We start from the raw sequence: 9,770 nt of genomic DNA, 5'->3' as shown, positions 1-9,770 counted from the left end.
GGCCATTGCTCATCCACTTTTTCTTTCCTCCAGGACTTCTAAACTTTTCTTTGTAATGATGTGTAATATTGCTAGGAGGTAGGAAACCAGGGCTCACAATTCAAATGTTCAAGGACTGTGAGATTTTTCAAAGTGAGCTGGTTTTGTTTACTCCAGTTCCAGTTTCTGAGTATGTACAATGTGCTCAGGCACCAAAGCCGGGTGCACCCCAGCTACAGTGCGAGAGCTCCCCAGCCACACAGGCACACTTGTGCCATTGCACAGGGACGGTATGCCTAAAACTTCTTGGTAAAATGCAGCCCACATTGCTCTGTTTCCTGCAAATTGTTGCCTGGGTAAGACTTTCTCTGCAGCCATGTATTTCCTCTCTCTTTTCTGCTAAAGAGAAACAGGAAAGTCCAGTATAAGTCTAGGGCTGGGACTTCAAAGACTGACACTTTCGCACTGTATTATGGCATGCAGTGATGTACCCGTGTAAGGGATCCAAATGGATCACACCGGCTGTGTTTCAAGGCAGACAATGCCAGGTGATCCTGAATCCCACATCTCAGAGGTGCAGCTCATATGTGATCCCCAGGCAGTGCCCATCTGGACTCCCAGCCAGGATGAAGGGTCATTGACAGTGCAGCCTGGAGCTCAACCTATGGAAATAGTTTAAAGTCTTCTAGTTTAGGGAAGCAAAACACACTAGATAAGCTATAATTTTAATGGCATTTTCCACACATGCATACCTCTGAGCTGTCTACCATAAGCCTGTTTCCTGCCTGGGTTCTCTCGATACTTTTATATGGTGCATATACAGCATCTGGAAATTAAATGAAGAGTTAAATAATGGCTCTCTTGTGTACAGAGCACAGTAAAATTACGCAGTGAGTTTTTATAACTTTTTTTATATAATAAAGTTAAAGAGACTGAATGCTGGTTTTATGATATGAGATTTCCAGATTGCTCCCAAGTCAGCAACAAGCTATTCATAATCTTTTATTATAGCATTGTCATGATGACTGTAATCAAGTCCCTGAGCTACCTCATGATACCAGGGGTAGCATGAAGCTGGTAAATACTGATAAGTTTGCATTTAATGTGACATTTAAAGAGTCTGGCTCTTGTTTTTCCTAATAATAAAAGCCTGTTGATAAATTTGGATCTGGTTTCCTCTTTTAAAAGTATCTGGGTTTTGTAGATATCTTTAGGATATCAACATATGAGCAGATTTGGTAAAATACAAGTTAGTGTTCCTACTGTAAAAAAACTTCTTCACCAGCCTCTCTCCACACTCCCCCACTGTCTAGAGTTTCCAAACACCAATTAAAAATTTGATCTAAGCAAAATCTGGCAGGAAGATATCTAAGTAAGAGCATGCTGACTATTACAAAGGTTGGTCACACTCTCCTGCTAGGCTTTTTCCTGCATATATATACTAGTACATTGCAGCATCAGCTGAACCCCAATTCCTGCAGAGCATCTGGGCTAACCTCATACCAAGGGGAAAATCAGAGGGTTTGCTTTGATGCCCTGTTCCGTGTGTTCCTAACATTTTGAGGTGCCATCTGTAAAAACAGTCCTTCCATTTGCACACATCAATAAATAAAGTGCTTGCTCCAGGTCATCTGTGTGCTAGTGCTACACAGACAACAGCATATCACAGCCATGAGATTTGCATTTAGAACATGTAAATCTTCTCCACTTAATAGCACCAAAACCAGAACAGCTTTTCCCCCTTTTCAGCCCCATGGTTGGACTGCCCATTCATGTACAGCTTACACACACTTTTCTAGCCTCCTCTTAAAAGCCTCCAATGATGGATATTCCTCATGCAGTCTATTTCAGTGCTTAATTACTCTTGTTATTAGAAAGCTTTTCCTAATGCTTAACTTAAACCTCACTGTAATTTAAGCCATTATTTCATAATGGAGAATTAACTCCTTCCCTCTCTACAGCTTCCTTTTATGTTAGACGCCGCAGTCATGCCTTTCTGTTCTTTTCCTTTTCGCAAACAGCTCCAGCTCCTTTGGGCTGTGGTTTTGGACTGTTCTCCCCTGGACACTCACCAGCGGCTGCATTGCTTCTGAGCCGTGGAGGCTGGGTGCATGCTCCAGCTGGGGCCATGCCAACACTGAAAGAAGAAAGATTTCCCCTATGTGTCACATCACAGACAAAATCCTGCTTATATATCTCATGGCAATAGGTACTTCTCTGGAAACAGCATAATGCTACAGACTTTGGTTCACCTTGTAATTTACCAAGTGCCCTCCCCGTCAGCCAAATCTTCTCCTGTTGTTCTGGTGCTTACCCCACTTTGGCTATTGCATATTTGAGTAGATGATTATCATCACCTGTGTATAAATACCTTTCACTTAGTCTGATCAAATTGCATCTTCTTTTTTTGTTCTAATAATTTATTCAATATGTCAAAAGTATTCTGAATTCTAATCCTATTTTTCAGTCCTCCAGGAACCCTTTCCAGATTGGTGTCATCTGAAAAATTAATAAACATATTCTCTATGCCTCTGTCTACAGCAATAATGAAAATACTGAATAATCCTGGTGGACAGACCACAATGAAACCCTGACTTCATGAATTAAAGTGCATTAAAGTACACAACTTGCAACTGATTTAGCATTGAACTCACAGATGTGGATGCCTACCTGCATGTCCTGTGATTGCTATGTGCTGTAACATAGTAACATATGGCTGCAAGTCTGGCAGAAGCCATGATAGCACAGTGAAAAACTTTGGAAGTTATCGTTATTTTCTACCAGGAGTATAAATGCTTTCTGGAACTACGCTTTGACCAGGATAATAAATGGTGTCCTGGAAAAAGTCCTCAGGACTTTCTTTAACTCCTGTGCCCAAGAACATGGGGAAATGTTGGTCTGTATCTGGTATTTTTCTGAAACTTTGCCCTTCACATTTGCCACTTAGACTCAAGTCAAGGCCTTAGGAGTCCATTAATTGTGGGGATTTGGTGGCTGCAGCTCCACAGCAGTAACCTGTCCAGTAGCAAGCACATGTTCCTGCTTGCATGGCTTGCAGGGCCCCCTTTTACATCAGGTTTCCTTCTGCCCTGAAACTCACAGGATCCTTCACCTTTTTAGAGGCTCTGCAGAAAGGTTTATTTGTTTCAACAGAATTATACTTTAAACTGACATTAAAAATCCATTATTTATTTTAACATATCATGAATTAGGGAAAATGGAGGGAAAAAATCTCCCTTATGCATTTAAAAACTTTTTCTGTTGAAAGAAGTGAAAGAGAAAAAAACAAATGAAAAATGACAATGAAAACCACTACTGTTTTGGTTGTAAGGTTATTTTTCTTTGGAAAAAAAGTATTCAGAAAAAATTTTCAAGTGGTTCTATTCAATGTCATGTCATCTGCCTCTGAAATCCCTGTAATGACCTTTGCTGTGGCAGCTCTTGATCAGCCGACAGCATATAATGGCTTAATACATGAACTGAAGCAGTATCAAAATCAAAGAGCAATCATCTTTGGAAGGCAAAATGTCACAAGGAAGGCATCAATCAACATTGAGGAGTGAGTTCAGCTGAGGGCCACCATGATGCTCAGGGTGGGAGCACATGCCCTGTGAGGAGGGGCTGAGGGAGCTGGACTGGTTCAGCCTGGAGAAGAGACACCTTGGGGCAGGGGGGACCTAACAGCAGCCCCCAGTGCCCACAAGGAGGTCATCGAGGAGCTGGAGCCAGGCTCTTCACAGCTCTGCCTGGTGGGAGGATGAGAGACAACAAGCATCAAATAAAAAAAAAAAAAAAAAAAATTCAGGCTGGATATAAGGAGAATCTTTTTTCCCATGAGACAGTTGGGCACTGCAGCAGGTTGCCCAGTGAGATCAGACTGTCTCCAGCCTGGAAGCATTTCAAGCCCAGACTGGGTACAGCCCTGAGCAACCTGTCTGACCTCAGAGCTGACCCTGCTTTGAGCAGGAGGCTGGGCTAGAGACCTCCTGAGGTCCCTTTCCGCAGGTATTTTCCATGATCCTGTGATTCGTACGCTGACCAGGACAGGCCATGACAGTGATTTTAACTTCCACTTTGAATCTACTTAAGACTTTAGCTCTGGATTAGCACACGTAGTCACATAATGTTTAGTGTTTCTCATGGTGTAAATAAGTTGAACCTGTGCAACCCAGTGAGGAGACACTGGTTGTAATGTAGAAGTAAACAGTCTGCTTTAAGAGAGAAAAATATGTCATGCAGCTTGAGGAAACATCTGCAATTAAAATAATTGCTGTGCTGGAACGTGGCATTCATTCAGAAAGAGCCAAAAGTAGGTAGAAACAGTCATAATGTATCATTTTCCTAGCACCAAATCTACGGTAGTTTTACACTGCAGATTTGCAGTTTAAAACTTTCAAGAGCAGTGAAAGATGATTTATCTGATCTATATGGTACAGTTCAAATGTTCTGTGATAAAAATGAGCTATTGATCTCAGGAGATTCTAATTTAGATCAGTTCACTTAAAAAGAATAATAAACTGAAACAGTCTGGGAAGCTTATGTTTCGAATGACTTATCAAGGAGTTAAAAAATTTAGTAACCTGAGCCAGCAATAACTTTAACAGTAGCCAGAGTCCCAGATTTTACTAAGCGAAACTTTTTTTAACTATTCATACAAGTATGTGGATAACAGCTCTTTCTATTACACTGATATCCAGAGAGATGCTTGTTTGTAGTAGATCTTATGAAAATAAATAAAAAGTAAAAGGTGTTCTGGAGAGCTCAAAACATAACCTCAGCACTGATACTGAGTAATGGCATAAAGTGTTGTAAGTAAATTATGAGGAGGTCAGTCCTATTTTCCCATAGACTTTCCATTGATGAAACTTGAGGTATTGCCAAAGATTTGGGGAGATTTCTAGAAAAAGCTTGGTTAATGTTTTATTGCTGAAAATCTGACTAAACGGGTACTTGGCCATTTAGTTCCTCCCTACCACAGTTTGGTTTTAACTGCCTAGCTTGCATAGCTCTGGGTTTTTTAATGAAATTTAAGATATAAGCATGAACTGAGTGAATTAAAACACTATAAAGGTGAATGCACAAATTGCTGTAAGATTGGACTCAAATTTCAATAGCTCAGAACAGGCTGTGTCCTGCACAATTAGGTGTACTCTCCAATATCCCCATTAATGACCTGGATAATGGAAAAGCATGGACGTCCTCAAATGTAAAAATAATGAGCAAAGGGGGACTAAAAGTACTTGAGAGGGTTAGGATTTAAAACAATACATTGGAGAAATGATCTGAAGTCAGGAAGATGAAGCGCGGCATAGACAAGTGCGAAAAGTGTTACACTTGGAAAGAGGAACAAATCAAAAAAGGAAAAAGAACTGGGCAGCAGCACAGCAGAAAAGATGGCTGTAGGGAATCATAATCTAAACCTGAAATAACTGATGCCATGGTGTTGCCAGAAAGACAGTTTCTATACTGGAAAATGGACAGTAGTTCTCCCCTCATCAGCACTTCTGAAGCTTGACAAGGAGTATCATGTCCTGGTTTAGATGTTACATATCCACAGAGACAAAGACCCTCTTGATGTTAAGAAAAGTGGCACTTAGAAAATATTCTCTGTAGGAGATGACTGAAATAAAATGGGTTTGACTTAGCTTAGCAGACTTGTGGGAAGGGAGAAGAAAAGTGATATTACAGAGGTTGTACAGAGGGATGCAGGACAAGAAGGACAAGCAGCGGATTAGGATAACTTGCAGCAAAAGAGAAAGCTGGGAAAGAAAACTGTCTAGTTAGAAGAACAGTTAATCAATGGAACGAGTAACCAAGGACACAAAACTTCTGTACTTCAGGTTTTGAGAAATGTTTAAAACAGATATTAATTGCTCCTTCAAAATATGCCCTATAAAGGAAACCATGAGTTCCTAAGTAGATTTCCAGTAAGGGGAGTCCCAAGCAAGATGGCAGATGAGATTGCAGTAGGTCTTACTCAAAGTTACAGTAGACTCCTGGGATATGAATGACCCATGTTTAATTATCCATGAAAAGATTTTTTTCAGTTCTGCCTGTCAGGCAACTAATCACTACATGATACCTATAAGACGGCAGAAGATCTTTGTTAAAGACAGCCCACTTTCAGTAAAATAATAAAATATGCATTAGTACAAGAGCTGAAGTCCTAAACAGGAGTTTCAGGAATAAGATACAGGTTCTATTTGCTTTCTACACCAAAGGAGGGCTGCTCCAATGGAGGTGAAATCATGTTTCTCTTTGCTGTGTGTTGAGTGTATCAGGAGCTGCTGCTACGCACATTCTCTCAGTGCCCCAGGAGCATTGTACTACAAGTACACTTGTTGCATGGACACTTACAGATAGGCATTTGTTAAAAATAAATAGATTTGAGAGGTTGTTTCCATAGGGTAATATTCCAGTCCCTCAAACAGTGGGGTTGGTTACTGTCCAAATGGTGATGGGAGTCTCTTGCTGTGAGTGTCCTTGCAGCAGCATCTTCAGCTGAACCTGGTGAGATTCCCCAAACATCTGATCACTTGTTATGATCCAGCTGGGCCATGGTCCTGCATGACCACTCCAGCACATGCATGGTCTGTTTCTATTGATGGTATTAAATTATGCACAAAACATCTAACTATCTATCTTGACTGTGTCCAAAAGGCTGTGCTGTGTGCCCATTTCTGCATCTGCAAGAACAGTTTCCACTATTTACAAGATCTTACCTACGTGCAGTCTGGTCAGTTCTGTAGCAGGAACTGCCTGGGTGAGTCCCTTGGACAACCAGGTTCTCAGCCAGGTTAAGCATCATATCTAACACATAAATAGGGCCTGTCAGTCCATCCGGACACAGCAGGAGCTGCCCAGGGGAAACTCCAGGTCAGCCTGAACCTCCACCTGGAGGGCTCCTGCAGTAGCTGCCCAACAGCTTTACTGTGCAGGGGCTGGGAAATCAGGTAATCACCTTGTCACAAAGCAGGGTCTTGTCTTGGACAGATCCCTTGTTTCAAGCATGCAGAGACTAGCTGGGAGCTCTGGAACCAGGAATTAAGGATGAAGTGTGCTGGGTGCAGGCACAGCCCTGATACCTAGCTACACCACAATTAACAGCTGTACAACAACTTGAATTTCAACCATAGATCTCACTTATGACTAAAATTCCATGGCTTTTGCCCCACACACATTCACAGAGCAAAGGTACACACCAAATTCCAGAGTGGAGCCCTGCATCTGCCAAGCATCCTCTGCACTGGTTATCACCTCATTAGTTTCCATGGCACTGCTTTTACTCTTTCCCGAAAGAATGCAACCTCTATGCTTTCACTACTTGTCATCATAGAACTGAAGCTCTTTGTTAAAAGCTTTGCTTGCTGAAGAAATTTAAAAGCACATAAGCCTGATGAGATGGCAAATTAATAATGGCCTGCATGCATCAGGCAGTAACAGAGATGTTGTACTTTAAATGAATGTTTCAGGACTGGTAGATAAGACTTTTCATCTCCTATATGCAAACTAAACTTCCTGACCCAACAATAATGGCAGTCTGCAATAAGCACTAAACCCTGCTTGTATTTAATCCTAATACGCATTTCCCAGACTGGGGAACTGTACATTTTACTACATCCTTGAAGGTTCTTTCCCCATGACTTTTCCTACATATTTAGAGTGGAGAACACAATAATGGTTCAAAATTCAGTTCCAAGCATTGCAGCTTCCACTTTATAACTCCAAAAGCCTCATGAAACCTTTGATACTTCTCTGTGAAATTAAGTTAAATGAATTTATTCACCAATACATGAAATGTGTTTTCCTGCTTGACAAACTTGATCTCCTTCTACGACAGGGCAACGTGCTTATTGGATGAGGGAAAGGCTGTGGATGTTGTTTACCTTGACTTTAGTAAGGCCTTTGACACCATTTCTCACAGCATTCTCCTGGTGAAACTGGCTGCTCGCGGCTTGGATGGGCATAAGCTTTGCTGGGTAAAAAACTGGCTGGATGGCCGGGCCCAAAGAGTTGTGGTGAACGGAGTTAAATCCAGTTGGCGGCCGGTCACGAGTGGTGTCCCCCAGGGCATAAAGATGTTTAACATCTTTATTGATGATCTAGATGAGGGGATTGAGTGCACCCTCAGTAAGTTTGCAGATGACACCAAGTTGGGTGGGAGTGTTGATATGCTCAAGGGTAGGGAGGCTCTGCAGAGAGATCTGGACAGGCTGGAGCGATGGGCCAAGGCCAACTGTATGAGCTTCAATAAGGCCAAATGCCGGGTGCTGCACTTTGGCCACAACAACCCCCAGCAGTGCTACAGGCTTGGGGAGGAGTGGCTGGAGAGCTGCCAGTCAGAGAGGGACCTGGGGGTGTTGATTGACAGCTGGCTGAACAGGAGCCAGCAGTGTGTCCAGGTGGCCAAGAAGGCCAATGGCATCCTGGCTTGTATCAGAAATAACATGGCCAGCAGGGACAGGGAAGGGATCTTACCCCTGTACTCGGCACTGGTGAGGCTGCACCTCGATTCCTGTGTTCAGTTTTGGGCCCCTCACTACAAAAAGGACATTGAATTACTCGAGCGTGTCCAGAGAAGGGCAACGAAGCTGGTGAAGGGTCTGGAGCACATGTCGTACGAGGAGCGGCTGAGGGAACTGGGGTTGTTCAGTCTGGAGAAGAGGAGGCTGAGGGGAGACCTCATCGCCCTCTACAACTACCTGAAAGGAGGTTGCAGAGAGCTGGGGATGAGTCTCTTTAACCAAGTAATAAGCGATAGGACAAGAGGGAATGGCCTCAAGTTGTGCCAGGGAAGGTTTAGACTAGATATTAGGAAGCATTTCTTTCCAGAACGGGTTGTTAGGCGTTGGAATGGGCTGCCCAGGGAGGTGGTGGAGTCCCCATCCCTGGAGGTGTTTAAGAGTAGGGTCGACATAGCGCTGAGGGATATGGTGTAGTTGGGAACTGTCAGTGTTAGGTTAATGGTTGGACTAGATGATCTTCAAGGTCCTTTCCAACTTAGATGATTCTGTGATTCTGTGAAATATTTGCACGTTGTGACTGGTAGTTTAATAATAAATGGCCTCACTGTATATTGGAGGTTTTGATGGGGAAAAAATAAGATGAAAGATATTTCAGGGTGGGGGAGAGAAGAAATGTGCCTATCATGTAAACAAATATAGAAATGTCTACTCCAATGAGTTAGAGATAGATTTTTGGGTCCATGATCAACCTCTTCTTCCAGTTCTTGACTAGACACAGAGTGAAAGCTCTGAATGAAGGAAAGAGATGCACACTGAGGAAAATTCAGAGAATCAAAGATCAAGTAATGCTCTGCTTTGGTCATAAAATAAGCCAGAGCTAATTTCTTCATTATTTTTCCCTAGTTAGACAGCAAGCTAAATAGTGGCTATGACTCTCCTGGAATTAATTTTTCACTACAAACAAGAATACAACTCCCCACTGCTACAGAGTGAACCTACTAAGAGTTTGAGGCCAGATATCACATCGCTGAGGGCATCAGCAACAATCTTCTGAAGAGATAAAGTACCTAAAGGAATTAATTTCATATGCATCCACTGGGAAGTGCAGTGACACAAGGGTGTATAGCTAAGAACTTTTCAAACTGAAATATAGTAGGACCAGGGATAGCTCATGGGGATGAAGTTCTGAGGATTTCAGTTTCTCTAACTATAAAAGCAGAATAACGGCCCTGGTTTTCTCTGGAAAACATTCTGAGATAAAAGGAACCTGATAGCATTGTAGGAGAAAAAACAGTTGGGAATCATGAAGTTGCCATACTCAAGTGG

The sequence above is a fragment of the Strix uralensis genome, chromosome 1, assembly GCF_047716275.1.
Source record: "Strix uralensis isolate ZFMK-TIS-50842 chromosome 1, bStrUra1, whole genome shotgun sequence".
Classification (NCBI taxonomy): domain Eukaryota; kingdom Metazoa; phylum Chordata; class Aves; order Strigiformes; family Strigidae; genus Strix; species Strix uralensis.
Note: the sequence above shows the minus strand (reverse complement) of the source record.